The sequence below is a fragment of the Bison bison genome, unplaced genomic scaffold (assembly GCF_000754665.1).
Source record: "Bison bison bison isolate TAMUID 2011002044 unplaced genomic scaffold, Bison_UMD1.0 scf7180017864382, whole genome shotgun sequence".
In the NCBI taxonomy this organism is placed as follows: Eukaryota; Metazoa; Chordata; class Mammalia; order Artiodactyla; family Bovidae; genus Bison; species Bison bison.
This window is the reverse complement of record NW_011494954.1, coordinates 248261-274475: the sequence shown is the minus strand read 5'-3', so window position 1 is coordinate 274475 and position 26215 is coordinate 248261. Positions and strand designations below refer to the sequence as shown.

Genomic DNA, 26215 nt, shown 5'->3' with positions numbered 1-26215 from the left:
CCCCCATCCTTTTCCCCCTTCGCTGGCCCCCTCATTCCGTTCTTCCCGATGCAAACTGTTTTGTCTCAGATTCAGACCGAGGAAATGTTTTCCTCCTGTTTCTTGAAAGGTGTCAGGCTGCTTAGCAGCTTCTCCAAGCAGCCTGGGAGCGTCTGAGCCGCAGCCACCAACCATATGGTTCCCGTTACAAAGGCCAGGTTCTTAGGCACTCTCCTCCGCGCCCCGCCCCCAATTCTTAAATTTTCTTCTGCATTCTTTACACGATGTGTACTTCTCTCTTTCAGAGACGTACATTTAACGGACATGGTTGGTCCGTTCATTTTCCTGTCAATGTTTGTGTCTGGAACGGGCCCCACCGAGTTTGCTCTTTGCTCAGCTCAAGAGTTACACAATGAGGAAAAGTCACATCCGTTTGGTAAATAATTGCCTGTTGGGATGTCGTTTATTAAATCAAGTTTGATCTTGGGCAGACCTTAAGAGATGGGCACCAAGGAGGCAATCTGCCTCCATAGCAGAAAAGTAGAATGGTTTGTATGGTGTCTTTGGCAACATTCCCAGTTGTGATGGGACTCTTGACCTAGGTAAAGGGTAACTTTGTAACTTAAATTTAGTATCTTTGTAATACTTGAGAAACCCTTTATAAGAAAATATACTTCGGTTCAGGTGTGTTGTGGAACTTTTTGTAGTCCCTCGCCTCCATCCTCCAGTAGGTTTATGCATGATAGAATGCTGCAGAACAAATGTTCTGTTGTTTAGTTTCTTCAGACATTCCGATTCTCTCCTTTTGTTGCTTGCTTCTAAAAGAGGTGCCATTTCACATCATTCTGCACAAATTGTTTGAATTAATGCAAGTGTGAATTCTTACCGTTTGAAGGGGACTATTAGCATATCAAAGGTTTCTTAGCTTCAGCTCAATTGAGAAAACTTCAGCCTGTCTTCCATTTGCTTCCAAGTGGAGGCCCAAAGGGCAATGAGAATTGTAAAGGGTAAAAATGGGGAGGTGGATTCAGGCTGTGTTTCTGAACTTTTACTGTTCTGTAATTATGTGAGCTAAAAACATTGTCTGTTGCTGTGGAGCCCTTGCAAATGGAAAGACAATTATTTTCTATTGATAAATGGTTTGTTCCTAGAAAAAGAGTGACCTTTTATTTTATGAGAGTCACTGTTGCCTGTCTTTTGGGGTCCCTTTAGTGGAAGAGAGAGTGAGAAAGCTTTTCCTGTTAACTTAATACTTTTCTAAGGTCTGCACTTTGTTATATTAGTAAAATGGCTGAGAAAGTTTTAATTAATGTATAAAGCAATAGAATCTTGTGATGAAAGGGCACTCATTTGTATACTCAGGAAACTTTAATACACTTGCTAAATTTATAGGTTAAAAAAGTCCGTGGAGAGTTTTGAGTATTAAAAGCAACATAAACTTGGTTAATGCAACTTCTGTTGCAAGTATAAGTTTGAAAAAGATTTCGAAGTGATACTCAGATTTTTCATGAATTGTATATGGAGATAATTGCTTAAATATTGATTTGTTTTGTCTCAAATTTTTGTATTTTATTGAATAGTGAACTCTGGAAGTCAGCTTAGAGATTTTTCTTCATATGTATATAGCGTATACTAATGGCTTTTTTTGCACTTGGAGAGAAATATGTTCTCTGAATTTTTTAAATAACTCAATATTCATGAATAAAGAAATAAATAACAGGTACTTAGGTCATTTGGATTATTTTATGGCAAGCAGATGGGCCAAGGGAGAAATACTATCTTCAACTTCTGGGGAAATATTGGTTTTATTTATTTAGCTTTAGATTTTCTAAAACCTAGTTTTAGGATGAAAATAAATCTCAGGGATGGTTTGGAGATTTGTAAGCAGGTATCTCTTACAGTTCTACCTTTGATGGTTGGTTGATTTTGAACATGAACTGATACCCCTTCATTAGAGGGGACTTTTTTTTTTTTTTAAAAAGGACACATTCGGAAGTCCTTGTTTTCCTTTTAAAAGTGAAAATTAATAAAAAGTTTTGTAGAGAAAAATAACCATTAATCACCTAATACTGTAAGTCTTCAGTGAAATAGGATAATTTTTTTTCAGATTAAGATGAATTTTTTTTTAGTGGCATTCAAATTGTATATTATTACCCTGAAATCATTTTATGATAGTTTACTTATCTGATCTCTTCAGTTGTCTGGGAAGTACTTTTGAGGTAAAAAAGCCCACATTGATGTAATTGCTATTATTGCACTTAAGTTGCTGTTAACTAGTCTGCTTTGAATGCAGAGTGCTATAAAGAAAACACATTATCCTTTAAAGCTATTAGTGATAATCTAAAAATTGTCTTGAAAACATTGCTCTTCATTTTATATGATGGTGAGCCTGAATTCAACAAATCTCTAAAGGTGTAAAATGCAGTGAAAAGATTTTTCAACATTTAGATGACAAAATTGGACTACTTAGAGAAAAATTAATGTGTTGTAGAAGCACTTCAGCTGCCATTTTCAATCACTGAGTTACTATGTGTTGGCAACAAAACAAATTTAGAAATGCAGATAGCTCTGGGAGCAGGTAGTTGGGGAAATCAGAATATTGAATCATGTGGGGTAGAACAAACCAATTAATTACTTGAGGTTTGGACTTGAAGATTTACAATAAATATAATTTTTCCAGGCTTTTGATTCTCTGCTTTATTAGTGGACTAATATCAAAAACAGACAACAAAACTTACAGATGTTATAAAAACTAGTATAAATATACAGATCTCACATGGAGTACTCTTAAGTCTTAATTTAAGACAAACAGTTGGGGTTTCTATTGCTACACTTTTCACAATGAGCAGAAACATTAACACCAAGCTTCTGGGCGTTTCCTTTCTTAAAATTAGCGAGAGATTGCTTTAAAAGCCAGGTTTACTTAAGGTTAGAACTTTGTTTGATTATTATTTGAGCTTTGTGTGTTTTATTAAAATTTTTAAAATAATATTTTAAGGTCTTAAGTAATACAGGAATATGTGAGTTAAGACAAATGTTGGAAAGGTCAGAAGATCACTAGAAGCACACCATAGTGATAAAATGTTATTGCTCTGTTTTCTATCAAAATATTTATTTGACCTAACTTTTGTGAATAAATACTCAATAACACTGAGTTTACTGACAAGTGTAGTATGAAATGAAGAGAGTTTTACAGTCTATTTTTCAAGGAATGAGCCGAACCCTACCTGGTAGAAATCTGTTCTCATATTAATAGAATCCATACCACTTGCACAGATTAACTGCATATAGATTTAGTTTTGGAAATTTGAAGAATTTAGTATCCTATAGGATTGCTATTTAAAAACAATAACTTTGCTGCTAGACCTGGAAAGGTCTTAAAATCCTGTTTTGGTCATATCAATTACTAAGGTAATTTGTTTAAGTATTAGTTCACATTACCTTAACAGATACAGGTTTAGGTTTTGTAACTATTTACAAGAAAGGTGAAAGCATTTCTATTTTAAAGATAGACTAAAATCGTAGCTTCGTTAAATTCTTTCTTATATAACACTAAATAGTCTATAGGCCCACCCAAATATTCATCTCTTCAAATAATTATTGATTGAATTATTTGAATCAAGAAAGATTGAAAAGTATTTGATCATCTGGATTACTATAATTAGACTTAATGTTATCAGAAAAATTGAAACTGTTATTAAAATCTTTTTGCTACCTAAGATGGGTGAAGTAGTGGTTATTATTATTTTTTAATGCTTTCAGAAAAAAGGACATTTATTAATTTAGATAGTTAGTACTTATTAGAATTATGGAATTAGAATATTAAAATAATATCATTTTTCTTGACCTGATGTGATAACTTTTAAAGGAGTAACTACAACTAGGATCTGATTCGTAAATTTTATTCAAGACTTCAGGGTGGTCTATTAAGTTTAATATATAGGTTTTGTTAATTATACGTTATAAAGTATGAGGGCTTCCCTGATGGCTCAGATGGTAAAGAATCCACCTGCAGTGCAGGAAACCTGAGTTCCATCCCTGTGTTGAGAAGATCCCCTGGAGAAGGGAATAGCATACCCACTCCAGTATTCTTGGCTGGAGAATTCCATGGACAGAGAAGCCTGCTGAGTTACAGTTGATGGGGCGCCCATGGGGTCACAGGGTCAGACACAAACGGGCGACTGAGTAGGCACGCACGCATAAATTATGAAAATCCCTTAAATGCTGTTTTGATGTAAGTAGGTATTTTTTAAGTGGATCTTGGTGTAATGTAAGAAAAAGTCCTAAATGATAAAAACTATTAAAAAAAATTTTAGGTCATTTATCTGATGTATTAAATGTAGGCAATAATTTACACTTTCCAATAGATTCTTGCCAACAGTTTTTTAAAAGCTATTTTTACCAGAAAAATTCTTGGATTTTGTAAAGATTATCTTTCAAAAAAGGTAGAGCAAATGAAGAAACCGCTTAACACCTGCAAGTAAAGTGTAGCTTATAGCAAAATGCTATTGCTTGCTTTGGAAGCACAGAGCAAGTTTAAATACAATTTGTTTAATTACAACAAAAATGCAGTTTTATAAAGTAATATAGTTTGTCTTTGTAAAGGATTTTATGCATTGTGTGGTGGTAAGTAAAATCCCATCACAGTTGTATAAATTTGTTCAATTACCAGACGGCTAAAAGAAAAAAAAATCAATTTACTTTGAAAAGCAACAGAAATTAGATTACCTTGGTTAGTAGGAACTTGCCAGCAGTGTCTAAATTGCTTAATAATATCAAAAGTTACCATGTTTCACAGTGTAAGAATATTGGCGCCTGTTTATATACACATACATCTTGTTTACTTGGGGACTTTCGTTATAGGAACATTTTTTCTGTTTGCTCTCCTTTTTTTTTTTTAAATGGAAGCTATTCCATGACATTGTTGCTTTTCTGGATTTCCAGAATTTGTAATCCGTTGATATTTCAAATCATTGTAGTGAAAAATCAGATGTAATTTTATGAATCAAAAGACACTAGTCCATCAGTAGTAATAGCTAGGTTATTATCAGCCAAAGAAACACATACTCAAAATATTTAATGACTCCAGAATTCCACTGAACTCTAAGTCTTAAATTCTTGTAGCAGTAAAGTGGCATGGGATTCATCTGCGCAGTAGCTGGGCACCTGTTTTATTACTACCTGGATTCATTCTGGCGCCCAGATTTACTGAAGTGCAAGGACAGGCACAACTGCTCTTCACAACCACCCGGTGGTTTTTAGGTCATGAAGTCAACTTCCTGGAATTTCTGGGGAAACCAGTTGAAAAGGGAGGACAAATGTCACTTTAAATAGAGATGTTTAAATCAGATTTCTGCCTGAGGGTAAAATTTAGGACTGTTTTAGCCCGGATGTAATGTCTCCCTCTACAGAGCACAGCATTAATCACGACCTGACAAGAAAAGGTATGCTGAGCAAAATGGGCCCCTGTTGGTCTTGCCATTGATTTTTTCCAATCTGTGAGGAGTCCATTATAAACATTAAAATTCACACCCAGGGATTACACCTTAATCTTTGAATTTCAATATTTCAAAATGAGTTCCTTGAAAGAAGCCTACTTAAAGCTGAAAATTCTTTGGGAGACTTTTTAATGGATAGATTCAGTACTTTAATAAACATAGAAATGCAAGATTAAAAAGCAGGCAGGTTGAACAGAAGTTAACTTCCTGAAATAATCAGATCTTAATTCTGTTTTAAGATGCATGAAGTAACTTTGAAATTTTTTTCATCAGGTAGCTGTGAAAAGAAACGGATAAAAACAGTTTTAAACGTGAGAGAGAGAAGAACTTGAAAAAATGTTTAACTTTAGACTCAGATCAATTCGGTCACATATTACTTTGTTAGAACAAAACCAGATACAACACTGTATCTTTTTCTGGATGAATAACAAAAACATTAGCCATTGTAGTAGCAAAGAAGAATGCATTGTGAGATACATAATAAAAGAGGAAGGATTTAATTTTGTTCTTTCAGTTACTAGATAATACTCTAAATCATTTCTTGGTCAAATATATACAAACATGTAGGTACATAAGCATACATTTTCCATTTTGTTCCTTTGTATACATCAGTGTTAATTGACAGTTATTGGCTAAAAATTAGCACAGAGGCAAGTTTAAAATGTAAAATGATTAAGATATCTGTTTTTAAACTGACTTTGAAAATGATATGACTTTACTTGATCTGTGTTTTGTTCTCAAAGGTATTTCTTGCCTTTGGACCATTTAATTCTTGTGTTATGCACACTTTGCCTCATTTTGTAGGTGTTTTTACATCAGTCCACACCCCAAACAGATTATTGCACTGGATTTAGGTGAGAGAATAATCTAACCCCAATTACTGTCAAAGATGGTTCTTGGCCGTCGGGGGCGGTCTATGTGACCTTGCTTTTGACTCATGCTTTCTCTAGTAGAGGATAGTAAGTAGTGTCTATCTGTAGAGAGAGGAAAAAGAATTCTTTGTGGTTTGTTTATAAAGTGAGCTTAAAAAAAAATAAATAAATAAAGTGAGCTTTAATTTTAATCATTTATTCTTAAAATTAAATACTGTGACATCATTTCTTCACGTAATGGGTAAGTTTACAAGATTTTTGACAAGGTCTTTAGTTGATAGATTATTTCTGTTTTATGTAGATTATATTTACTTAGCTGTCAACTACAAATTACTACATAAAAAAAATCATGTTGAAAACTATTTTCCCTGTGTCTTTACTTAGAAGCAAGGATTTCTTCTTGGAATTTTTATTTTTTTATTCTACTGGAAGAATAGAAATTTTATTCCTGTGCTTTAAAAGCTTACCATTTTTTACTGTTTACTGTTGTTGTTATTGATTAGGTATTACAGAACACATTTTTTATATAACATTTTCTTCACTCATCTTTTTAATCTCAGGATGCTTACGGTGTATTTTAAATCTTAAAATTCTTGACTTTTCTATGGTTTAAAATGTTCAAGACAGCTTGGGAATCATTAATTTTGATGAGGTAAGCTTATGTACCTATATCCCAGTGACTGCACATATTTTCATAGAATTTGATAAAGGTGTAGTGTATTGAATGAAGAATTGATCCATTTTACAAATCTTGTTCCATTTTGAAAAAGATGGACGTAATCCTAAAACACTTGATTTTGCTTCATATGCATCAGCAAATAAAAATTATACTAAAATTATAATATCCTTGATATTTTCACCTTTACTAAGGACACAGTTGTTTTTGTCCTTTTCCAAGTTCTGCCTGCTGTGTGAAAGATGTTTACTATTTAGGTGCCTTCTCTTGATAGTGCTCTCGATGAGGTATAATATGGGGAAGGCCCCTCCTTTGTTTTTTTCTGCTGCAAATGCTTTGTCACCCATAGCCTTTGGAACCCACTTTTTATATTGCCTTTGATTTTAAACTAGGTCTGCAGTCTGAATATTTAAAAATATAAGTGAAACAAAATTTTATTTCTTTCTGTTAAGCAAAAATCTCACTAAAAACTCTGCTTAAGTTGCTTTTCCTATTAACCTTATTTTCTTTTTTAATTGGAAAAAATAAATATAATTGATATCTATATTTCTGTATGTTTTAGCATGAAAGTTAGCATATCTTTCATAATAGTTTGTTTAATAATCTTAGTTTGTAAAAAATCACTTTTGATAAGCTTGTCAATTCATTTATAGGTAAGTCAAACAATTTGCATCAAATTTACAAACACTGCTTATACCTTATAAAGGTGGGGTATGCCAAAAATCTTAAAGGAGAGAGGAATTAAAATGAAACACTTTTTTGGCAACACCTTGCCCCAAGAATTTGAAATGGTTTTTAACCTGGCTTTTTTTTTTCTTCATTGACAAGGATCCATCTTATCTCCGTATACCTGGGCAAAGGAACGTGGCAAAAAAGGAGAATGTGTAAACAGAAATCTAAAACAGATTCTAAAAAAGATTATGGAGAGAGAAAGAAAATTTTTGGAAAGCAATTGAATTTCTTTTTCTTTGTATTGAATTAATGAAAATACATTTAGTTTTCAAAAGAAGATATTCTCTGGGTTAAATTTATGAATTATTCTAAATAAAAAGAAAATGTGGTTGTAACTGTAGTTTAAATACGATTTTTTATCTTTGACTGTGAGTCAGTCCTAAGAAGCCACTTTGGGATTGCTTGCTTCGCATTTAGTAGATGCACCAGGTAAACGTCTTGGGCAGCTTTGGTTTGGGTGAATTGCCAGTTTCACACTGGTGCTGTGTAAGCAAGGTAATGCTTCCTTTTCCTTGAAATACACTGTGAGAGTACCTCTGGGTGAAATATGAAAAGTTTGTGTATCCTGACTGCTCTAGCTGTGTTCTTAACCAAGATGTTGGGCAAGAGTAATCATGCTGAACCACAGATTTTCAGGAGCAGTTATTTATCAAGTAATTGGTAAGGAGGAGGAACAATGCTAGATAATAGTATTTTTATACAATTATGTTCTGCATCTTTACCACACAATTGCCTACATGTTTCAAATATTTTTGCCAACCTTTGTTATTACCTGTAGAGGGAGCTTGCATATGAGATAAAATAATCAAGGCAGTATAAATTGATCATTTCCCTTTTGAAAATGATATTTTATTAACATTATTTTTGTTTGAGAAAAATTATTCTAAGGAAAATAAAGCATTTTGAGATTAGGCAAATTCTAGTGAAATTTACAGTAATAAATGCCAGGTTTTTATGATTTTCTGTATTTATGATTACAGATATACTTTTTACTTTTTCTTAATTAGTAAAATTTCCTAGATAGACAATGAAGATAGTGAATCAGGTTCATCTTGAGATTCTGCTTTTTTTAAATGATTGGCCAAAGCTCTGGGAGGATAGCTGCAGACATCTTCTGCTTTAATACTTAATTGTTAAAAGATTCAAAAATTTTAGATAATTTTCCAGATTATGCAAAATATAAAACAATCAGTTAATGATAAGGACTAAATTGCATTCCTCTACATTTAATTAGTAGATCAGATTAGATTTGTTGCATGTATTCTTTTCTAAAAACAAAAACAATCACGTGGATTAGTGATTTTTACTTGCAAAGATGGATTGATTTGTGTAGTGACACTTAAAACGGGTAAACTACTAATAAGGACCTTTTATTAAGTAGGTTAGAAAACTGCTTTCTAGCTTGGTAAAAAATGAATGTAGATATGAAAGACTGCTTGATTAGAAACAGAATTTTGTTTGTGAACTCTGAGTCAACTAATTTCTAAAAAATTATTAACCAGATACTCAGAAATAATAGAGAGTTTTGCAAGCAGGTGTTTTGATAATCTAAATGTAAAGCCTGTAGGAGCATTTGGATCAAATTTTTAGTGAGCAGATTTTTCAAATTACCTGTGTATATTTAATTGTGCCAGGAAATTTAAGGATAGGATATCATGTTAAATTCTACTAAAAATGAATCATTTCATTTTAATTTTTACATTTTGGTATGGTAGCATTATCAGAATTTGCCCGTTAGGAGGAAGAAAGGTTATCTATTTAAGCATACTTGAAAAGAGATATAATAGTTTATTTTTTCCTTAGTTTACCAAGGGATGAGATGACAAAAATATTTATTTTGTATTTTAAAAGACTGTTTCTTGATGAAATTTACTGTTGTGGGTTTATTATATTATTAGCTAATCTTTACTAATGTGAAAAGTTGAGTTATTCACTATTATACTGAATGCCTCTCTGAGTATGAAAACTGTTGTCTAATAGGGAGATTTATGGTAGTGGCATGGGCTTTTGTATAAGTATTACCTTCTCAGCATGGTCATGTATTAACAAGTCTGTGCTACATTGATGCAGAACATATACATATCAGGGTAAGAATATTAGCAACAGCAATTATGTTTCAATAGGATTACATGCTATGTTTTACAAACATATCCACATGTTCCTTTCCATAAAATTATGGATAGACATCCTGTACTGCCAACTTTGCTTCATTGCCTTAAATAATATACAAAGAGATTTCTTACCATACCATGTCATAGTTGGTGCTAAATATGATAGGGATTGGAATATGGAATCTGATATTATAGTTCATTACTCTTTTCCCTTAAATGCCACACCTCTCTTTGCAGTGAGCTAAGGGTTACTAGAGAGAATTCATTCCAGGAAAATTATTACGTGAGGAACAGTAACTGTCACAGAGTACATAACTTCTGTGAGGTTATTGAAAGGCACAGCTAGGGTAAGTTCTACCTGTTTTGTCTTTAATCTAAAGGTAGACTACTGAGCAACTTTTAAAATAATGAAGTTTGAATTGTGAAGAAAATGTGCTAGTGAAAAGTTAAATTATTGCTGTAGAAAGATTATTGTTATTTTATTATATTGAGGATGTTTATGATGAGAAAGTTAATTGGCATCTGCTTTTCCATTTAAAATAACCCTGGCATTCTTAGTAAATAACCAAAAAATTTCTATTAAACATTTAGGAATGAGCAGTAAAAAAGAATATGAATTATGATAAGACATCATGTCTTTTGTATTAATGTTGAGTATATATTGTTTCTGCATCTATATGGGCAGATGGCTTTTTTAAATAAGATATTATGAATAGACTACAATATAAAGAAAAATTCTCCAGATAAGGGTAATAGTGTTATGAATATATATTTGAAATAATAAAAATAGAAATTCTAACTGTTTGAACTCAGAGGTAAATATTTTAATGTTTAACATCTTAAACACATTAACAAAACTATATCTACATAATAAACTCAAAGTAAACTCTAAATAGTATTTATCCAGACTTTTATATATACCTATTTGAAGAGTCTGGAAATGCAAAACTGTGAACTGTATGTTTTAATAACTATATCAGAAAATAATTTAAAAATATATTTTAAATTGCCTTATTACCAGAATTTAAAAACTATACCTTTCATTTTAATTGTAAAAATGAACAGTGTCTTTGTGCCTTCACGTTTCAAAGGCATTTCTGATTATCTATTTGGTAGATTTATTCAAATTGAAATCTAACAGAAGTTTAAAAAGATTACATTTTATTATGTACACTTTGTATGGTATGATTTTGTGACATTCTAATATTGCTAATTCAAAGCTATATTAAAGTGAAAATGTTTAAGACCTTAGAATATCAAATTTCTATTCATTTTAAAAAATATTAAATTTTAAGATATTAGGTATTTTTAATAAAAAGTATGCTATTTTTATCAACAAAGATATTACAAACTACCAATAATTTAGACATAATTGATTTACCTTATAAACATCCAACACCAAAGCAAATACCTGAAATTTAAAAATACTGATGATTTTTTACTTATGGACAATTTTGTCTCTTAAATTTGATTTTTGTATTTCAATGTAAATGTGGTCATTAATCATACAAATGATTTATATTTGGAGATTTATATTTCTGTTTAATAGATACTTTTTTTAAAAGATATCTTGTCTTAAAAGGTATCTATTGTCATTTAATTAAATCAGTTATAAGAAGGAAAAGAAAACCCATTGAATCATTGAATTTTTGTGTAATTAAAAAAAGAACTTTTTATTTAATGCTCTTTTAACCAGTTTATGGATTCAGAAGGCATTTTTGTTTTGACCAAATGTAAGTCAAAGCAAGGTAGTTATTATTACTCATTTGAGAGGCCCTAAGTAAGAGTTGATTTAGGTTCAGGGAAAAGGTTTAGCCATGCATTTTACTACTTGTTAGAGCATCGTAACAAATGCTTTGTTATCTCTTAGAGTAATTAATTAATCAGGTCCACAATACCTGATATAAAAATAAATACTGGATCTTTGAAATTAAATTACACTTCAAAAAAGTCTCTGTTTTAACTCTTTGCTATGTGGGATTCGCTTAACAGCTGCAACACACTAATATATTTAAGAACACAGTTCTCAAAGCACTTTTCTATCTTTATAATGTGTATAGGAGTTTATGGTTGAATAGTGCTTATAAAATATTTTGTAGAATTGTGGTGATGTAGAATTATAATAAACTTGATGGTCAATCATAACTTTTATACTTGGCTGTTTTAATAATGTAGTTGCTCTCCCTCTGCCGCGTCTCCCTTTTTTTTTTTTTAATTTTTTTTTTGTGTTGTGTTACTAATATATTAAGTACTTAAGTTCTTTAGACATTTCAGCCTGGAAACCTATAATTGATTTCATTAAATGAGAATAGATATCTTTTAAGACAGTTATTATTCAGTTAATAATATATGATTAAAAAACATAAGAACAAATCTTTAGTATCTTCAAATTCACATTTTCTAGAGTTCAATTTTTCAAAAACATTTAGAGTTATTTTTTAATAGTATAAGAATATCCTATAAAGAAATTAGAGAACAAGAATTAGAGCTCTTTAAAACAGTACTAAATTGAAAACTATACTACAACTATTGCCTAAGTATTTTAAGAATATTGAGAATCATACACTAATAGCTTCATTCTCTATATTGCCTGTTAATTCTGTGAAAACCAAGACGAGCCTATCAAGAGGGTTGCAGTTAGCTCACCAAGATGTTAAGTTTTAATTGGAAATAAGCTAAAATATAGTTTTAATTTGTTAGCTTACTTTATTAAAGCTTATTTTGCCTGTTTTTTAAAAAAGTAAGTTATCACAGATCTTATTTATATTTATAAAATTGATGATAATATCAGGTATTTCTTGCATTCTTCTTAAGAATGTCATTTTGGTATGTTGTGTATTGCTTTTGTATTTTTGGCATTCCCTCTGATAGAGTGTTTTCTTCAGGCCTTTTTTAAATAATTTGGTATCATTCATTTCTGAATTTATGGCTGAGGGCCTTATTTCTCCTTTAAAAAAATTAAATCATGTTTTTCATTTGACTTCCCAAGGAAGCTGCAGTTTGACCTCCTAAAGAGAGCTAAGATAAAAACTGAGTGATTAGTAATCGATGTTTTTTGTTTTATTTAATGTGAAATAGTTTTTGTTTTATTTAATATGAAATCACATTATTTGTTGGTGACCTTCAAAGTTTTTCCATATGACTTAATATATATTGAGTCCCCGTAATTTGTTATACTTTCATGCTTGTCATTCAACTCTTGTAAAACATTCTTTTAATGTTAGTTCTGACAATTCATTGTAACATAAGAGGGATCTTTTTATACTTTGCATACTTTTATTCAACCTACAAAATAAAAACTCTGTTTCACATATATTTTTCTCATAGAAAATAAGTTTTTCATTGAAGCATCATAAATGACTGAGGAGTGCATATGTACTTCCATCCTTTAATTAAAATTTGTGTTATGAATAAAATTATTTAAAAGAAAAAAAAGTAGTTTGTGTATAAAAAGGACTGATATGGGCAGCTACATTGCATAGTCGATGCCTTTGATTGGCCTGCCATCCTACTTTATTTAGATTTGTTTCAGCCAAAATATGGTAAGGAAAGTGTATGTATTATATAATATCATATCTTTGCTAGGATTTACCATTGTTTTAATCTTATTTTTTGGCTGAAAATTAGGCTGTATTATCTAAACTTATAAATTATTGCATTCTGCATAAGACAAGTTTCTGCTAATTTTCTCTTATCTTTTCTCTTAGAATTTATGACTTTGCTAAACTTTGTGGCACTTCTACTGTTTTAACTTGTTGACATTAATTTGTATTTATTGCGTGAAAGAGATCTAAAAACAGTAGAAAGTTTATGCAGCCCTGTATAAGGATAGGCTTTTAGATAGGGAGCTATAACAGGATCAATAATTAGAAAATCAAACTAAAACTATTAGAAAGAATTCCAGGAAACAGTATGTAGTTTTAGCTACGTAGTTAAATTTTTCATTAACACTGCTAATGAAAATTAACTTTTGGACAGTATCACAATTAGACCATTCAGAATTTTTAAAGCTCCACTTATCTGTTTGAACATTCATTCCTTACTTACCAAATTGACTTTTTAATGCTGAACTCTTATTAAAGCTTTAATATTTTACATCATTTTAACACACAATCAAAAATTGATGAAATTTAAGTGTTTGACATCTAGGTTAAAATCACCTATTACGATGGTATAGAAACCGTTGACTTTTTTGTCTCTATTGCAACAATTACGAATAGATTGAAAATTATTTTTACAAACAATTCAGTGGAAATTAGAAGCTCCCAATCTTCAGTAGTGAAATTCCTTTATGTACTTTGAGTTTTGTTGATTCTATGCAAGCACAACGGGTGAAGAAGTTGAATAATAATAAATCTAGAACAGCAGAGCTTTTGGTTTAATGTGTATGTAATTTATTAGAAATTGTAAAAAATTGAAAATTGTTCTAGTGTGTGTGTACCTGTTTGTGATATAATAATCATAAACTTGTCTTTGTCTTTCACCGTATGATACAGATACCTAGTGGTGTATTTGGTTGTTTAGCTGAAAGGCCGATGTTTCCATTTTTGGAATTAGCTTATATTCCAGACTGTTAATCTAATTAAAACTCCTTACATGAACTTTTAATGTAAAGGGACATTTATAGGGTACAAATAAGATCATAAAGGTAAATTTGAAAGAAGTAAATCTTAATTTTTAGGTCAACCTTGTCACCATTCTGTGTTGTGCAATTTATAGGTTTCTCAAAGTCAGAAGATGTCACTAATCCAGTGCCATCCATCTTTGGCCATTATCCTACAACTTACTCCCAATTTTGATAAGTTAAATTGTATTACGATACACAGTGGTGGCCAATTTTTACTATAATAAATAATTTTTGAGAGTTTAATTAAAATAAAAGTCATACCTAAATTATCTTTTGAAAAGTAGGATGTTTCATATGCAGGTATGTTCTCAAAGTACAGTTAACTCTTCTGTAGTTCACAGTAACCTTTCCTGGCAATGTTGTATATGTATAAATGACAGTTAACGACTTGGATTTACTTTAATAATTCACAGTATTTGTAATGCTTTGGATTTTACTTTCAGGGTGTTATTTTTGGTTTCCTACAATTGCCACAGAGATTATTATGGCTGCACATGTGGTTTTAAAAATGTGACTGTACTTACAGTATCAAATTTGTCAAAATTGCCATACCAAAAGTATACACTTACTTTCATTGGTCTTAAAGTCTATATTTTAAAATATTGTTTGTTTTTACTGTTTACAAGTGCAGTTTTTCCTACTAGCACATTTCATCTACTTATCCATTAACTTCAGAGCTTTAATTGTTTTTATATTAAACCAAGAGCCATTTATTGAGGCCCTGCCTGAAAAAATGTACTGTATAAGGACTGTGCTCTCTAGGTGCTTAAAATCTCATCAGAGAAACAGATATTTCCGCAAATAATTATAATTATACTGTAATATTCCAACCTGAAGTGTAGAGGAAGGGCTGTGGAAATACAGGGTAGCAGGAGTGAATTTAAAATGAATAACATGGAAAAAAGAGAATCCATTTAAACAGATCTGAAAACAGAGGAGGGTTTTTGCAGATGAAGGCTTTTTGAGGAGGAGGAGAAGTCAGAGACAAAGATCAGGGGGAAAAAAAGGCGGATGGTACCTTAGTAAGGTGCCTTAAGAGGAAGTATGGAAGATATGGATTGCCCAGGAAGTAGAGGGAGATGACACTGGGATCTTAGGGGCATGTTTACAAAGAGTCTTGTATGCTAAGGTTAGACATTATCATGAAGGCCATAAAAAGCTGTTAATATTTTCAATTAAGCAAGTGTTATATTTAACTGCTGTCATCATGGTGTAACTAATGAACTAGAGTACAGAAATACTGGCGTAAACAGAAACCTAGTTAGAAGGTGTAGATGACAGTCCAGATGAGAGGCAGTGGCAATAGACAAACTGGAAAAGTTTTTAAATGATGGGATAGAATTTGGCCACTGCTTGAATTCGGGGTAGAGGTAGAGCTAGGAATCAAAACCTAGGTTCTATACGAGTCGTTCATTCCTGCCATTAGCCTATTGAGAGCGAGGGAGGAGGAACGAACCCATTTTTCTGACACTATTTTGAGGTGTGTGTATTATGCCTAAAGAATATCAGCTGTGCAAAAATTGCTTCAAGTTGATATGTATATTTTTAATGTGACTTGTGAAATATTATTATTTTGCTTCCTTTAGATGTCTCTAAAAATATTCTTGAGTATATACCTGCATATCTTTAAGAGATATTCATGTTTTATCAAGTGCTGATAAAAGTGAGAACTTATTATGTGGATTTGAAACTATTGGTTTAGGTTTTTGGTTAATTTGTGTTCTACTTAGGTTTGTAGTTTCCTTCAGATTTTTTAAAAATTATTTTTTGTTTTATATGGGAGTATAGTTGATTAACGTCATGTTAGTTTAGGTGTGTATTTGTGTTTTTATGAGGTGCCTTCAAGATAATGAAGATTATAAAATTCATCAATTATAATTTGGTTAGGGAGAAATATTCATTTATTAGTGAAAGAGCTCTTTTGTCATGATTAGACTTGTTGAGATACTCTTTGTTTCATTGCATTTTAGTAACATTCTTAGTACCTCCTTAACCAACTAATTCAATACTCTTAGGTTTCCTTAGCTATCAGCCTGCCTCCCCCCTTTTTAATTCATTGCAATTTATCTTTATTTTAGCTTTCTCTTTTTCTAAATCATGAACTTAGATATTTATTCTGTTGGTACATAGGAAATTTCCCAGCTACGTCTTGTTCATTATAAGAAGAATGAAATCATTTCCTCAGTAGCTTTCTGTTATTTAGACCCAGCAGTAACATTCAGGTTTTGTAGCTGATCCTTTATATCTTGTTAATTATGGGTGACAAGGCTGAACAACAACCAGAAGCACCTATCAGCCCCAATTATTAGCAATTAACTTGGAGTAGCCTTCAATATATTTTTGAATAAACATTTATCATGGATGATAATGAAGATCACAATAAATTGCACTAGAACTTAACCAGTTTCTGATTCCTCTTAAATATAGGAATTATAAGGATAATAATAAGTGTAATAAGTATAGGCTTTGTCTTTTGACGTCTATTATCATTCTTTAAATTTTATTTTTTCTCTCACTTTTCTTTGGTATGTTCCCTCTTACTCTTTTTCTTAAATCTGCCCAGAGGTTTTGAATATTTTTTATGATTGGTATTCTATTATTCTTGCTATCTTCCTGAATCTGGTATGTCACTAACTGACCTGACTTTTATCATAATTGATGTTCTCATACTGAAAACAGGAAGTATTGATGTATACCCATCCGTCCACCTGTGAATATAAATTGTCTTTCTCATTTTACTCTTACAGTAAAGATGCCTGATTGAATTACCATATGAAAACCATCCCAAGGAAGGTTTTTTTTGGTAGTTCTTCTTCCTGACCTATAATCATAGCTTCAAAATCCCTGCCCCCAAATCATCCTAAAGATTAGGTTCCTCCCATGTATTCACAGTTTTAAAAGGAAGTCAGTGGAGGGTATTTGTCAGAATTGTATCCTGGTATGAAGGCTGGCTTCTCACCCTTTTTCTACTGCTGGATCAGTTATGCTGAAAACAGATTCACATTAAGGTAATCAACCTGAAATAAAGGGAGGTTAACTAAATGTGGTTATTGATACTGTATTGTGAATTTTAAGATAAAATAGAAATGTTTAAAAAGACATCTTTAAAAATTTTTTTAAAGACATTTTTAATGGTCATAAGATATGTAAGAAATTTTAACAAAATATTCTAACAAATCCATGGTGTAACCATCTACTCACTTAGCAACCTGTGAACAATAGCATTTAATATTTTATATAATCTTTTAGCAGAGGTGGCCCAAATTTTGGCATCAGATATTTTGTAGTATTCAAAGAGTCATTCTTCTGCAATTTCTTTCTTCAGTGGGTAATTAGATATCACAGGTGGATTATCTTTACGTTTAATTTGAAGTGAAAGGTTTTTAGGGGGTGGTGGTGGTTGTCTGGTTTCCAATATGTTTTCTAGTGGCTAATACTAAAATCTGATTAAAATCTCATTGTGTTCTGGTATTCACAGCAGAAAACTACTCTAAATTGCATTATATGAAGCTGAATAATAACTATGGTTTGATTAAAAATATTAATAAAATTAAATTTGTAAATTGTAGCTGTAGGGTTTCAAGATTTAAGTTAGTGAAACGCCAGAACGTGTTTTTATATTTAGTGTGATTAGTATTATGTGAGAAGCTCATCTTCCCAAATTAGGACAGACATATATATTGTACCATTTACAGAGTCTAATTATTAAAACTTGTTAAATTTCATATTTGACATTCAGACATCTTTCTGCAAAGAAGCTGCTTAGATTTATTGTCAACGTTGTTTGACTTGTATATTAGTCAATTTAATTGCAAATGCTGTTCTGTGGAAGGGTGGAAAGTTAGGATTTAGAAGTAGCCATGGTTTTTCAACAGCTGCAGTAAATCAAAAATACTAAAAAGAAAGAAATCTGCAGTGCCGACCTGTGTGCATTATAGGCAATGTCAGATACCTTAACTGCAAACTAAGGCTGAAGTTTAATTCCCAGTGTGAAATTTACTGTTTTTTCATATAGAGGTGAGATATAAGCCCGAGATTCGTGTTGGATTAGAATGCTAATGTCAGTCCTGTAATTTTGGAGCAGAAACGAGGTGTGGGTTTTAATTTTTTCATTCTTTGTTCTGAATGGTGATTAAGTATGTTATTGTACCTTTATATTGATCTTTATTTTTAAAAATGGACTTGTAAGAGGATTTCACTTTGGAAACAGTGTTTTCTCATTCAAAACATTGCTGGGAGAATATGTAGATGTGGAAGCCCATTTTGTCAAAAATTTTTGCAAGAGAAAATTATCTTGCCTGTTTTTAGCGTACTTTGAAAATAAATGTCAGATTTGTTTATTTACCCCGTACTGTTTTATTTAAAAGCAGATCTCTCAGATATACTTAATATAGTTTTATGTAATTGCACATTTTGTAGTACTTTTTAAAGTTTTAAGTTATTTTCAGTATTTTAATTACTGAATTTTCAAATACAGATGGTCCTTGATTTACAGTGGTTTAACTTAAGATTTTTTGACTTTACCTTTACGATGGTTTGACTTAAGATTTTTCGACTTTCCCTTTACGATGGTTTGACTTAAGATGTTTAGACTTTACCTTGGTGTGAAAGTGGTATGTGTTCACCAGAAGCCCTACTTCAGATTTTTGAATTGTGACTCTTTACTGGCTAGCTGTACGCCCTACAATATTCTCTTGATGCTGGGCCATGGCAGCGATTTGCAGCTCTTAACCACAATGACAAATATCTATTCCTATGCAATCATTCTGTTTTTCACCTTCAGTACAGTATTTAATAAATTCTATGAGATATTCGACATTTTATTATGAAATAGAATTTGTGTTACACGATTTTGCCCAACTGTGGGCTACTGTGAGTGTTCTGAGCACATTTTAGATAAGCTAGGTTTTTGTGTGTTAGTCGCTCAGTCGTGTAGCCTGCCAGGCACCTCTGTCCATGGAATTTCCCAGGCAAGACTACTGGACTCTGTCCATGGAATTCTTCAAACAAGAATACTCAAGTGGGTAGCCATTCCCTTCTCTAGAGGATCTTCCCGATCCAGGCATTGAACCCCAGGTCTTCTGCACTGCAGACAGATTCTTTGCCATGCGAGCTACCAAGGAAGCTAGTTTAGACTAGGCTAATATATGATGCTTGGTAGGTTAGATGCATTAAATGTATTTTTGACCTAGATATTTTCAACTCATATGTGTTTATAGAGATTTAAGTAACCCCATCATAAGTTGAAGGAAATCTGAAGTTTTAAAGAAAAACTTCATCAGGGGATTATTCTACTTGAGTTTAGTTGGGCCTAAGTTGTAGGTTTAGTTTCCTGACTAATAGTGGACCTTTTTGCTTCCTCTTACAGTGAGGAGGCTTGGTGGTTTTTAAAACTTCCTTGAGGGAGTTTATTTGACTTCTATAAATGATAACAGAAACTTACTTTATGCCAAACAGTGATAAATTCAACTTCTGAAAAAAGCTATTTTTGTTTTTTTGTGTCTTAAATGGGCAGTTCTTCAATATTAAAGTATTTCAAAAAAAATGCTTAAAATTCCCTATTTTAGGAGCTCTCTAAATTGTTTCTCATTTAAAAATGTTGTTTTTCAACTTTATACTTCAGTTTCTGAGTTCATTTACTTTTCTTTATCTTTCTCAGATCGATTCCTGAACATTCAGTTTATTCATTCACCCCTTCCTTCCTCTCTCCTTTCTATTTACCTAATTTCTTTCCTTTTTTGTTGAAAATATTTATTATATGCTATTTGCCAGGCATTACTCAAGGGTACCAGAACTGAGGTTATAGATGTGAAAGTCATGTGTTCTATTTTCATTTAACGCATGATTTTGAAAATACTTCAGAATCTTGTGTTAGTGGTAGGCATATTGTATTTTGTACACAAATGGCCATATTCCTCTGGTGTGTGACATGGAGGCTGAGGGAGGGACAGAGTAAGATAGTTAAGTGATCGGCCTAAAATGAGTCTTGGAAGAGGAAGAGCCGTTAGCAGAAGGGATTCTAGGCAGAGGGAATAGCAGAAATATGCCAAGAAAGGTGCAGAGGAGAGGATAAGCCTCCCATGCTCCAAAAATTGAATTACTTTAATTGTTAAAGAGGAAGAGTAGGAAGTAAAGGATGTTTATTCTTAGGTTAGTTGTTAGCCTAAAAAGAAATCCATTAAAAATTATAGTAATTAACATCCATTAAAAGTTATAATAATCTTCCACATTATTGTATTGTACAGTACCAGATTCAATGCCTTGAACAGAGTATGTATCCTGGACATTTTTCTTTTTTTGGTTTGAAGAGACTTACATTGAAGAAAAATAAATATTGAAAATGTTTACAAAAGAGGTTTTTATGATAGTTTAAAAGTTTAATTGAAGAGGAGTTATAAGCTAACCAACCCAATCACTGTTATACAAATGGTACACATAGTGATTGAAGGAATTTTAAGAAAGAGGTTTTTTTTTTTCAGTTGGAGGGGATCTTGTTGGCTTTATGGCATAGGTGGAAGTTTGTAAAGAATTTCCTTAGGTGGAAAGGAGGGGAATGTTTTCTATATGGGTGAAAATAAATCTTAACTAGAATTTGAAGGGCATATTCAAAATCAAGTTCGACAGAAATAGAGGGTTGAATTATTTTTAAAGTTAGATCCCTTTGGGCTCTATTCCTGTTTTTTACTTTTTGCCAATTTTTTAAAAAACATTTTCCTTTTACCACTGCCCCTCCAGTCCCTCTATTGTTAAAACTGAGATACTAGGTTTGTTGTGATACTTAAATTAGTGAGATGATAATATATGTACTTAAGAGAAAATTTGCAAATCAGCACTTCTGAGATCTGCCTTTGTTAAGTCACAACCCTAAGCATTTTTGTCTTATGTATAAAGTGATTTCTAGGATTAGTTCCAGTTTTACACATTTTTATGGTTTAGAGTGAAATTAGGAAGATTAATCTAATAGAAGTCGGCAAGTTGGTTGGAGGGCCAGAAATTAGCCAAGAAATTTTATACAAGTTGAGAAAGAAGTAAGGGCAGAGGGAATGAAAGGAATGAAAGGGGATTAAGACATCTCAGGGAAAGAATCGGTGAAACTGTGAGTGAATGCGTACTACCTGAAAATGAAGTAACTTTCATCTTCACAGCAGTGTATTTTATCCTAACTTACAATTAATTCTTCAGAGGATTTTTTTGGTTTTAAAAACTTTTAGAGACTGAGCTAATTTTGTGTGTGTATGTATCTGTGCATGTACTGGTATACTTAGTAAGCTTAGGTCAAAGGAAATCTGTTACTCCATAGTGGGTGTGATTTTTTTTTTTTAATTTTACCATTTCACATTAATGTGTTTCTTTGTTACTGTGAAGCATAAATGCATAATTCATGCTAAATCAGTATATTGGTCTAGAAGGATTTTTAGAAGACTAATAATGGTGTAGAGTCCTCTTTAATACATGTGACTATATAAAACATTATTAATGTTAACAGATGTTGCACTTTAATCCCCTAGAATGATTGTTTGGTACCAGCAGGAGATTTATTAAGCCTGAATTGTGTGAAATTGTGTGTGCATAAGCTGCTACTTAGATTGTAAAAATGCTATTGAAAACTGTTAAAAAGTTTTAGCTATAATTGGCAGAGAAGTATTAGCTGTGCTAAAAGAAGTATGATATATAGTTGACCCATGAGCCTTAACCTTTTTATCATTTATCTTCTTGTATTAATGTCACTAAATTATTAATTCATGAGTCAGGGTGGGAAGTGTGAAGGCACCATTTAAATGTGTGGCAAATTTATCCTTATCGCTAGAGACATGAAAAAAAGTCATTTTGTGTTATCTGTAAAACTGAAAGGACATTTTCAGGACTGAAATTTCATTTACAGTAATCCACTTCACTTTCAGTAAAACACCTAGATTATTACTACCATAATATAATGCTCTTATTAAAAATTTGTAACCTTCTCCGCTCTTTTGTCTTATATATAATATTGATAGAAAAGTTTAGCCTTCGTGTATTTTAAATGTGATACCTATTAATTGTAGCTTAGAAATAGTATTCTTGTGGTATGTTACAGTGTGGCTGTTCAATTTCAAGAAATATTAGATTGCAGAAAATAAAAGTATTTACTATAATAGTAGCAGTCAAATATTGACTGGGAAGAGACTAGATATAGGGAATTGGAAAATTCTAAAAATACTTTTGTTCTAAAAGAAATGTATGTATTTATTGTGACATCATAATTTTTTGGAGTAAGATTGGTGATTTTGGTTTTGTAGAATTTTTAGCTTTATAGCAGAAATTGAAGAAACTAGAATTTAGTAGTTTCCTTTTGAATACAGTATGTGGGACTGAGATATATCCAGTATTTCATATGAGTGAATAACAGTGCTGACAGAAATTTCACAAGTTTGAATCCACTTTTACTGACAGCTATTTGAAACCATCATACTAGTGGTAGAATACCTCAAGGGTCCTTGTCTAAACCTCATTATTTTTCAGCCTCCCATTACTTACTGTTTTGATTGGTTTTACCTTCTACCCTGCCAAAGTAGTAAGATATAGCTTCTGTGGTAATGCCTTTTATTTTCTTTTCTGGAGTTTCTCCCCAATCACTGTATGCTGTCCATCTGGCTCTGTTACACACACACTGAAACACTAATTTGTTATGGTCAATATAATGCTGCTTTATTTTGTTTTTCTTGTTCCAACATGGTTAATTTATCTTTAACATTTAAATATTTCTTAAAATAATAGACTGAAGTCGGTTTGAATATTTTGGTAGACATTGATATTGATCAGTTCATTATTTGACTGAACTGTGTTCAGTTGTCCCCGTCTTGTATGGGAGCAAGAGTTGGTAAACTGGCTGGTAGTTTTTATAGTAAAGTTTATTGGCACTCAGCCATGCCCATTCATTACGCATTGTCTATGACAGGCTTTGTGCTATAGAGGCAGAATTGTATAGTTGTGATGGAGATGCTGTGGTCCTTGAAGCCTAAAATATTTACTTATCTATTCCTCTACAGAAAAACTTTTCCTGATCTCTACTTTATAATATCAGTCTGTATAATTTCTTGCTTCTAATCTTTCTAAACATAATGGGATATTATTGATAATTTTTAGATTAAGAGATTTGAAGAATTACTTGTTATCTTTGGTAATTATTAAGGACAGTGTTTTGCTTTTTATGTGGAGGAGTGACAGGGGGTATATTTTTCACAAATATCAGTATTCTGATTAGGAAGATTTATTTAAAAATTGCTGAAATGCTGCAGAAATACATGTTTTACCAGATAAGAGTCTTGACAGGTAATTCAAGCTTCTAGTCAGTTTTTCTCAGCCTTTTATAAGCAATATTTCTTTTTATTAAACAGTTTTGTTCCCACTTTAATGTTACCTGAAATTTTAATAGAGATTATAAAATTATATTTTAAAGTTGAAAATCCTTCTTCTAAAAACCACATACCTCCCTCACTCCGTGAGTTTAGTAATTAAGAAGCACTGAAACATAAAGTTGTATTTTAATTTTATAATGAACTACAGTTTATGTTTTTAATTTTTTAAAATATTTAACAATCATTCAAAATAATTCAGTCCATGCTGTTTCTTAATTGTGTCTATAAATATTTTTCTTTCCTTCCCCTACAAGTCTTTGAATGGTCTTTAAAGAATCAGACCTGTAGACCACATAGAATCTCAGTCTAACACTGGAAGTAAGAGTCTGTTCTGTTCATTAACTTAAGCTACAGCTTTATTTCTAATGTTGTTAATGAAGTTAGTTTTCAAAAGTAGTGATGGAGAAGGCAATGGCAACCCACTCCAGTACTCCTGCCTGGAAAATCCCGTGGATGGAGGAGCCTGGTAGGCTGCCGTCTATGGGGTCGCACAGAGTTGGACATGACTGAAGTGACTTAGCAGCAATAAAATACTGTTATTTTAAGTTTTGCTTGTAGACACAGAACATAGAGTATGGAATGCAGGGTTTCATGAAGAATGACCTTGGTTAAGGCACAGGAACTTGCCTCTTTTGGAAGAAGTCCCTTATGTCATCTTGCTGTTTGATCGTGTGTAGTTTTCCCGCAAAGGCGATAATATTGGTTGACCTAAGTCTGCAAGGTACACAAGGTTTTCAAGGGAAACACAAGTTCATAAATTTTATTTCTCTTCTCTTTCATAATTTTAGTGTAAAGTATCTTTATTACCATTAAATTTTGAGGAGTTTAGCAGTTATTAATGCATATTTGGGGTCTTAATCATTTTCTAATGTATTTAATTATCCTTAGAAGACTTAATTTTTTGAAAGTGGCAATCATATCTTCATCTGTTTCATAATCCTTTTAGAACCTAACACAGGACCAATGCATAAATATAATAATTAATAAGTAACACTCATTTCAGTATCAAAAATATCTAGAATGTAATCACGAATCATTGGCTTAAACTGACATACATGCAATTTTATTGTTAACATTATTTATTTTATTTTAGAATTGCAAGTTGAGATGACACTATATATACTGACATAGCTTGCAGCTGAATTTTATCATTTATTGATTATAAAAGGCAATGTGCTATATACTTCACAAAATTTTCTTCAGCTTCTCATCACGTATTCTCTATAGTTAATTTTTCATTTTTAAGTTCATTTGACATACTTTACTCAGATTACCTCATTACATTTAAGAAACCCCTGATGGTGATATTGATGATCTAATATATGGCAGATCCTGGGTCATTATTATTTCATTTAGTGGTTATATATATAGACCAAGAGGGAATCTGAATATTGATTCAGAGAATGGCTAGTAACAATGATTTATGAACAAAGGATCCAGTATAGTTAGCTGAGTATAAGATTGCATCTCATGAGCAACATTGAATTTTTTATTTTCTGTTCGCATGAACAGTGATGAGACCATAATATTGTAGATATTAACATTAAAACGTTCTTTCCATGACTATTATGATTCATTGTTAATTCTATTTGATGAAATACTTAGGTTTGTAATTTGACTCATAACCAACTTCACAGGTATTTTGGTTCATAAGATTCATCTGTCCAGAATAATTTGTTAATTTATAACATATATTGTGAGTACTTAAACTAGCACTAAAAATGAATAAAATTATGATGGCTCACTGGAAATACTAAAAATTAACATTTAGCTATCATTACCTGAGGGATGTTAGTTTTACTTATGTAAACATTTTGAAAATCAACTCATTATTCTTTTGGTATTTCTTCACTTTCATAATCCCAAAATGACTTTGTTCTATTTCTATTTTTGATTCCAAAGGGAAAGATAATGAAACACACAAAGTGAGTAGGTTTATCTGAACTACTTAATTAGTGACAATAGTGATTGTAGACCATGGTCTTATATCCCAGTCCTGTTACTATTTACTGTCCTTGAACAGGTTAAGTATTCTCATTTTAAGGGAAATTGGGGATGATACTTTGTATTTCCTCAGGATGTTGTGAAGATTTCATGAAATAATATAAGTAAACTATTTAGTTTATCTGTGTAGTCTATCATTTTGGAGGAACCTAGCTATGTGCCGATGGCACCCCACTCCAGTACTCTTGCCTGGAAAATCCCATGGACGGAGGAGCCTGGTAGGCTGCAGTCCATGGGGTCGCGAAGAGTTGGACATGACTGAGCGACTTCACTTTCTTTTCACTTTCATGCATTGGAGAAGGAAATGGCAACCCACTCCAG

General features: G+C 31.9%; 1 protein-coding gene across 12 annotated transcripts in view; it reads left to right on the top strand.

Annotated features, from left to right (window-relative positions):
* Positions 1-26215, top strand: part of LPHN2 (latrophilin 2) — a 202110-nt gene that overhangs the window by 3489 nt on the left and 172406 nt on the right. The window contains exons 2-3 of one of the 12 annotated variants that reach the window (XM_010857558.1): positions 285-415; positions 6910-7001. The exons of 8 other annotated variants lie outside the window; for them this stretch is intronic. The gene's annotated coding sequence lies outside the window, so the exon portion shown is untranslated. Of the gene's footprint in view, positions 1-52; positions 416-6909; positions 7002-26215 lie in introns of those variants that run through there. 3 more of the 12 variants (XM_010857565.1, XM_010857556.1, XM_010857557.1) reach the window with 3 other exon arrangements.